General features: G+C 39.0%; 1 pseudogene; it reads right to left on the reverse strand.

Annotated features, from left to right (window-relative positions):
- Positions 1 to 1861: 1861 nt before the first annotated feature.
- LOC148037026 (germin-like protein 1-1 pseudogene) lies at positions 1862 to 3197 on the reverse strand (annotated as a pseudogene).
- Positions 3198 to 8779: the final 5582 nt, after the last annotated feature.

Genomic DNA, 8779 nt, shown 5'->3' on the forward strand with positions numbered 1-8779 from the left:
CAGACGATTCTTTATATATGTACTAGATGTAAAGTGGTTTAAAGAAGTGGTAACAAATGGTGAGCATTGCACAATCAGACGTCATCCAAGTGGTTTTGTAATCATTGACTCTACAAAATTTCACCAAAATAAGAATGACACATTAGTACTACCTCAACAATGCGAGCAGGTATATATGCAAAGGCTAATTTTTTTATATGTATACATGTGATGTATATACACAATATAATAAGTACAATTAAGTTTTTTTCTTTTGTTTTTCAAATACAGGTTGTGTATCATCCAATGGTAAACAATAACTGATGGTGGTATGTCATCCCTATATCTAATCGTTCAAAACCAATATATGGTAATATTACCAATATGGAGATAGCAGATGACAATCCAACAATTAATGATGATGTGCATGATGACACCATAATGGATGATGTGCGTGATATAGTACAAGATGAACCTCATGAGGATGTTCAAGGAAACGCAGAAGAAGACAATAATGTGATTGTCGATGATATTGATGAAGTTATTGAGCAATATAGCAACACATCTAATAGTGGGATAGACTTATTTGTTTCGTTACCTCTTGGTAACATAGACCTAGAAGTAGATAGTTTAGCAAGGGCTGATCTTATTGAAGATGAGATGGATCATTCACTGTAACATACTTAATTTACTTAATGATTCAATGTGTATTCCTAATTCGATGGTTTTTATCATGCGCACACGTGCATACTCAAGAATCAATAGTCAAGTTTAAAGCTAAATTGAATTTTCCATGATAAAAAGGAAGTATTTTTTATCATCTTCAAGTAGAGAAATTACGAGATACATATTGCAATGCTTGCTACTAATTGTAAGGTTTCTATCACTTGCCGCTAATTACTTATATCAGGCTTGTCAACTGGAGGAACTACCATTCATTAGAGAGCAATGAAAAAGTAATTATTAACTCTATTTTCTTAATTCAATGATTCAATGTGTATTCTTAATTCTATGGTTTTTATCATGCGCACATGTGCATGCTCAAGAATCAATTTCAGGTGGTTAAATAATTATTAACTTTGGTTTTTTAATTATATGAATTGCAATTTTAGGTGGTTAAATAATTGTGCGTCTGCTGGTGCATCTATATTGGCGTCTATTTGCGCGGATATATAGACGCAAAATTCGTGTCTATTTACACGCACGTTTACATGCACTTATAGACGCAATGATAGACACGCCCGACTTTGCGCATCTAATATGCGCGTCTATGCCTCGTTTTTGTTGTAGTGCTAGCAAGTCAAGATAAGGTAAGTTATTTATAGTGTTGCAACACAATCAGAGAGGAGATGTTAGCCATGCAAAAAGTAAGAGGAGTTCTGCATCGATGAATGAATTCCCCTGAAAGAGAAGGCCAAATAAAAAGAGTAACAGCTAGGTGAAGCACGAGTGGAGCAACAACTCCAACTTTGTGAAGTCAAGGATGGATCAACTAAACTCGAAGAGCATAATCTTGCAAATAGAATTTCATCTCTCTTCTAGTTGGATAGATACATCATCCCCCATATTGAAGCATGCAAGTTTCACAGACTTACAAGTGTAGAATCAATCTAAGGACATCTTAGGTATCTCAAGAGAAAAATAAAATGGAACCCTTATCCAACAATGGTTTCTTTGGTGGTTATGGTGGATCCTCATTAATTCTTAAAAAAGAAAACATTGACATGTCCACAATAGAAAACCTATGATTATTATGTGATAGCTAGGTCTCACTCCATTAAAGTAAGAACACAAGCTCTTCATTGCTTGTCAAGTGAATAAGGGCTTCATGAAAAGGATTCAACCAAAATTTGTCTTGGCATCAAACAAGGTTGCTCGTTGCCCTACACACTCAGCACATATATATGATAGAGGGTGCTAGATATAGATGGTGCATCCACCAAATTGAATGACATCAACATTAAAAAACACGTGGTACTTGTATCAAGTTGTACACATTTAAGACTTAGTTAATGATGCATTCACCTTTAGTAAGAAGCTCTATGTGCGCAATTAAGCATATCACATCCAACATTGCTGAGTGAGGGAATAAACTGTGTGGGACACCGAACTGCAATCGATCGATCATCGAATCTATTGCCATGTAATCCGTACATTTAAAAAACAACACGTTTGTATATATATATATGGATTTATATATGTAGCCAGCTTCGAACTAGTAAGTGGCGGCTAGCGACCTCGGCGCAGCTAGCAAGCTAGCTGGGACTATATGCCAGTTGTTATTAGATAGAGGTAAGTATGTTCGTTAGTTGGTGCCCTGGAAGGTGGCCTTGATGGAGTCAAGCGTGGCGTCGTCGAGGAAGAAGGTCTTGCGGAGGACGGCGTTAGGGATGTCGGGCGTGAACAGGGAGTTGGCCACCAGTTGGAAGCCCGGCTGTTGGCTGTTGAGGGCGACGACGGCGGTGGCGGGGCCAGAGCCGACATTGAGCTGGAAGTGCAGGAGGCCGCGTGGGAAGATCATGACGTCGCCCGGGCCGAGGACCTTGGCGAAGAGCTTGTTAGAGGTGTCCACGAAGGCGCAGTAGAGCCTGCCGGACAGCACGAAGATGATCTCGCTGGCCCTGGGGTGAGTGTGGGGCACGATCACCCCGCCCACCGCGAAGTCCAGGCGCGCTATCGACAGCCCCAGCGTGTTCAACCCCGGAAAATCCTCCACGAACCCCAAAGTACCCGCTGCCAGCAGCGGGCTTGCGGTCGCATTGGCCGCTCGCGCCAGACCATGGAACACGAAATCCTCCTCCGTTACGTTCCCGGCATCCTTGCACGGATATCCATTCACGTTTAGCTGGCGCTGCGACAGGTCGGCCACACAGTAGTCCTGGAGCGGATCTGCGTCGGAAGCCTGCACTACGCTCATGGAGTAGCGTGCGCACTGAACTATGACAAGCATTGCAGCAACCAACTGCATTAGGTGGCGGCCGCTAGACGTGGAGATGAGGCGGCTGGACCTTCTAGTCCCGGCGATACCACTCTTACTAGCAGGCATCACCATCATCATCGTCGCCATAATAATGGCAAGTAAGCGAGCAGGTGGTGGATTATATTGCTAATCGTAACGATGTCCCGGCACTGCAGGCCGCAGCTGATCAGGGCGCTCTAGTGTACTACATAACCTTACAAAGAGAGAGAGCGAGAGAGATGAATGAATGATTGATTGATAGAAGTGACGACGAACTGCTTGATCATGATTAACAGACACGCATTTATACATGAATCTTCCTCGCATGCACGACCCAATCATCCTTGACTCGGTCACCGTTATCGTGCCCAATTACAACATGCTAACCCAAAGCCCGGGGACGTCGGCTTCCTAGTTTTCTGTACGGAAGCGCCTTGACCCCGAAGGCCGGGCCGGGGACGTAGCCTTGCGCCGCAAGACTTTAATTCGACTCTGCGCGACGAAACAAGATTTTGTGGGTGGCATGCTTTAGAGGAGGAGGATAGTGATCGAGGACACGAGCACCAGATGGGTGAAGGAAGTCAAGAATATCGTGTCAGTGTTGAACATCCACAAGAATGGATACCAATAGAGTTTCCTTCAATTGCGAAATTTAGATTGCATCGGTCCGATTCCTCGTTTCGTGCGTTTGTTTTCGTTTCTCCTGTCGGTATCACAGAGACGTATTCTGTGTGAGAGGTCCTGAGAGTCTTCCGTATGTGGCGTACCTGCACTTTGGATATCGATTCAATAACTTTATCTTTCTTTGGTCTTTGCTTCAATTTTAACTGTAGAAAATTTTTATTGTAATTGTGTTAGTACAGATCATGTCACTTTAGAACGTTCTAGGATCTACTTTCTGTTCCGATCATACTTGCATATGCTTGCTATTAACACATACCCACACATACATGTGTATGTGTGTGTGTGTATATATATCCATTTGTTTTTAAAATATCATATGTTCTTACAAAGTTTGTTGTGTTTGGTAGACATTGTCTAATAATGAGAGCGAAAAACTAAAGGGTGGCCTAACATTTCATTTGGAAAGAAGAAAGGGACTTGAGGGGCACGTATAACTATTTTATAAGCAATGTTCTACCCTTCTCTAGAAAGATATTACAACCTTCAAATATTAGACATGGTGACAATTCATATAACTAATCATGCTCAATAGCATGTGTGTGTGTGTGTGTGCGTAGACACATGTACATATTCGGAAAATGATTTGTAAGGCCTGTTATTTACATCTTTCATGGGCTGCCCGTGTATACCATTATCAATGAGGGCATCCACAGCTTCTTGAATAAGTCTTTTTTAACACACCATCAATCCTTCAGGAGTCAATTCGCTTCCGGATAAAAAATCAATAAGTGTATTATTTCGATAATCATATATCAAACTTTTAAAATATCTGATTTCACTTTTTATTTTAAACATTAACACTAGGCGCTCCGCGCCTATGCTCGCCCCGGTGCTTCGTGTCGGGGCGGGCGCGATTTTTGCGGGGGGGTGTGCTGGACGAGTGGCACCTGCCCCCGCATTCTCTGTTTTTTGTGGGGGAGGTGGGGGGCTGCCATGTGGCACTCGCCCCCACCTTTCCTTAACTAATAGTATAGATGTTGCCTATTCAATCTAAAATTATTGTCTTGTTGATATTGTAGTGATTTGAGTTTGCAACAATACCAAATTATATTGCTTCTCCTTCTCTTTGATAAGCATGAACTTTTGAGGTTTCAATGAAATTATGTAAGGTAAGGAACTACGCAAAAACTAATTAGGATTGAATAGATTTTGACTAGTGCATTATAATGTTTGAAAATGTATTGATATAGGCATGTACCGGTCTTAATATAGTGTGGTCGATACTTATTTTACTAGAAAATGATATTTTCAAATGTTGAAGTAAATAAATCATAAGATGAAAATTAGTTGTTCTGAGTTCATTTTAAGATTAACTCATTGAAAAGATCGAAAAAATAGTTTTTTTCTTCCGTCTTGATACACAACTTTGATGTGTAATTAAAACATTAAAAAATAGTGATGCAGCTATTGGAATTAATTACCATCACATTATATATAAGTTTCTCTCTATAAACAAGGCAAGTCAACATATCTTTAAATGCAAGAGAAAAAATTCTAATATATTGTTTTTGGCGTGACCTATTGCCATAATGACAATTTTGGGGGACATTTTTTCTTAGAGCACAAATTTGAACAATCGAATCTTATCAAAGATCACATAATGATGAAAGTTGATTCAAAAGCTAGAATTATGTCTCATCTACCCATTTCAATATGACATATATATATATATATATATCTCCATCTCTCTCTCGACAATAGAATCAGAGCACAAATGTGAAGGTGTGACATGCATTAGTGAACATGTTTTTCCTTCAATCTAAATTAATGTGTAACAACTCAAGATGCTTACTTTCACAAATGACATTATAAACACCACTTTAAATATGCATAAAAATGTATAAGTTTTCAACTTAATAAACGACCGCTTACACATGCCCCCAATTCTAAAATCATGCAAGTGCTATAATTTGTGGCTTTCACTTTGAGTGAACTGAATAAATCCAAAACTAAAAAGCATGAACTGTGAGGGCATAAAATGGCTAAACTCAAACATAGGAAGGAAAGCCTGAAGGCAAAAGAGCTTTTGACAAGAAAGAGTTGTCCATTGTAGGCAAGAAGACTATAAATAAGGTTGAAATCCACTTGTCCAAACTTGGGACAATTTGAGAATAGAAGTACAATGTGTCTTTAATAATAAGGAAGCTCAAGAGTTCCACCTATAAGAAATTATCTATATAACGTGCATTCAAAGGATATTAAGAAATACCCTTTCTTTACATGCTATAAGGCCTTAAAATGATCCCTTTTACTTTACTAAGTTTACAATTTTTTTAAAAATATAATTCAAAAAACCCTTTTATAATCCTTTAACTTTACTAAATATAATACGACTTCTTTTGAACCCACGTAGCATTTTACATGTTCTATAAAGTGGACCCCTTGGGTGAGGATACAATCTTTGAGTAGTTAACCGGATGTCTAAGCCTACTAGGCTGATTGGAAAGAGAATTTAAGTAGAAATTTTGCAAGTCTTCTGCAAAAACCACTAAAGCTCTTGCAAAGAACATCATTCTTGTTTCTTCAGAGTTTGTTTAGGGAATTTCTTTTCATTGTACAATGCTTCATTACTCAATAATACAATGATTTCTTTGGTGTCTATTGTTCTTATCCTTTGTCTTCCATCTTGTTGATCAAAATCCCATGTAGTTTGTGGGTATTCGTGACCCCCCCTCCTTCCTCACATTTGGTGAACTTGATGTGAAAAGCCAGTCCCAAAAATTTCAACAAGAAAGGAGAACCATCTTTATTAGTAGGACTACCATATTCCAGTGATGAATTGAAGTAGCTAGTATGGAATTTTAATGCATATATGCAACAACAGCATCATCATCATCATCAACACTAGATATTGCAACACATGCACTTACAAGGCAATGCACAGTATGAGGTTGTAGGTACCAAGACTATGGAAGCACTAGATAGTTAGAAGAAAACATTTGATGGCTGCAATACAATGAGCTATATGAAGTTGTATGAATCTAAAATGGAGTTCTTTGGGGTGCTAGCTCATATGATGAGCTAGCATTTCATATGGCTTGCAACTTCTGTCCTAAAGGCCTCAATGAACTTTATGCCTTGGGTCTATAGCTTGGCCTACCTTGAAGGAAGAGCACTTTCTAGAAGATCCTGGAGTAGATACAAGACACAATTTCCATGAGTGTATGCATAAGCCAAGAAAAGGCTTGATGGCAACAAAGCTATCAAGAGAGTCCGAATCAAGATTTAATGAGATGCATGATGCAAGGCAAGTAGCCTTAGAGCCCAAGAAGGTGGAATTATCCTTACAAGTCAAAGATCCAACACTTCAAGCATAATTAGAAAAACTCTTGGAAGACAAAACTCAGAACTCAACCTATAGATATTAGGACTAATTGGTATGATGCAAGGGACACAATCACTACATTGGTGAAGTAGAAAATATGGAAATCAATATTGCAAAATAGTACTGTCTCTTCTACGAACCCTCCTATCTCTGTATCTTCTACTGTTCCAACTATGACTCCCACTATTATCTCTACCCCTATTCCTATGCTTGCACCTATTTCTATACGTATGCAAATACTAGCACCTATGGTTCCACTGCTAGCTTCTATGGCTCCACCTCCCAAGAATGATGCTATGGATGAGTTACTTAAAGGTATAAGAGATCAGAATCTTGATTTTTCTAGGATTTCAGGGCCAACTACTACGTTTGAAAAATCATGCCCTTCATAGGCTCTGACCAGGCGAGATTAAGCAAGAGATGTATTTGTTGTGATAGTCCTAAGCATCAATGCAAGGACAATGAGTCCTTGAAAGATGTTGACAGAAAGAACTTGGTGTCTTGGAGTCCAAATGGTAAAATATCATTGACTGAAATGGGAATGTCTATGATTCCAAACTTTGGCAAGGGAGGAATGAAGGAGACTCTTGAAGACATAGATGCATGGACTTTTTATGTAGCTATAAGTGATGCTTCCACTTATGCAATATAGATTGAGAAAAAAAACATAGAGTAAATCCAAGTTTTGGACTTTGTCTTTGGATACAATGCATAAATAAACATTGCAATACTTAGAACTATCTAGTGCAAGATAAAATATAAGAAAAGAGACTGGGTGGTGATGCTTTAATAGACACCTACTCTGTTCATGCATATCCCATGGAACTGAGGTACTTGTTGAAGAGAAAAGAAGACAAAATAACAAAGCTCTGAGCACTTCTAAAAGACTAGATGGGGTGAACCAGTTGCTTCATCTCCTAAATCAGGACCTAAACAAGTCATGGAAGACGAACAAAGTGAAGGAAGTGAGCCCTAAAGTGGAAGCATGGAGTGGGCATAAGAGCTATGCTGGAAGGAGCAAAAGCAAGAGAGAGGGAGATACAAATATGTGGGAACATCAATAGCCACAATGTGTGACCAACCTTTCCTTTTTATTCAAATGTCACTTAAAGAATGTATAATGAAGTGACAATGATGGATGCATGCCACCTATAGTGTATAGGTATGCAGGTATGTAGGTATTGTTTGTGAAACTAATACCTCACACTTAAACACAAATATGTCCCTAGTGAGGAGAGAATAAGAAAAAAGTGACAAAGTACAAATATACATAAGTATAATGGGGTGAGAAAAGACATCATCTCATCCAATACCCATCAACTTTCTAAGAAAGGCAAATCACTCCACTAAGAGACTTTTACTGAGTAGATTTACAAGATTTTGGTCAATTGAGGTCTGAACAAGCTCAATGGGATTGTCCTCAATGACCTCAATGTGCTTTGCCTTCGTATGAAGGACTAGATTCTTGGCCAATTGAATAGCACTACTAGAATGCAAATGTAGTGTAAAGACCACATTAGTAATTCCAATGTTTCACTAAACGGCCTAGCTAGAGAGCCTCCTTGCAAGCCTCAGTGGCTATAATATACTCTATCTTTGTGTAGTAGATAGGGCCATGCATTTGTGCACCTTAGAGATCCATGAAGAAACACTGTCATCAAAAGTAAAACATAGCTAGAGGTGAAATTTCTACTTTTTGCATGTCCTACATAATCAGAGCTAGTGTACCCCATGAATCCTCTATCCTAGCCACCATAACATATGCACATACCTATTGTTTCATTCAGGTACCTCATGATACTGTTGATGGAATCCTAATACCATTTTCTAGG

The sequence above is a fragment of the Lygodium microphyllum genome, chromosome 4 (assembly GCF_053477565.2).
Source record: "Lygodium microphyllum isolate KBCC chromosome 4, Lygodium_microphyllum_v1.1.10, whole genome shotgun sequence".
Taxonomy (NCBI): domain Eukaryota; kingdom Viridiplantae; phylum Streptophyta; class Polypodiopsida; order Schizaeales; family Lygodiaceae; genus Lygodium; species Lygodium microphyllum.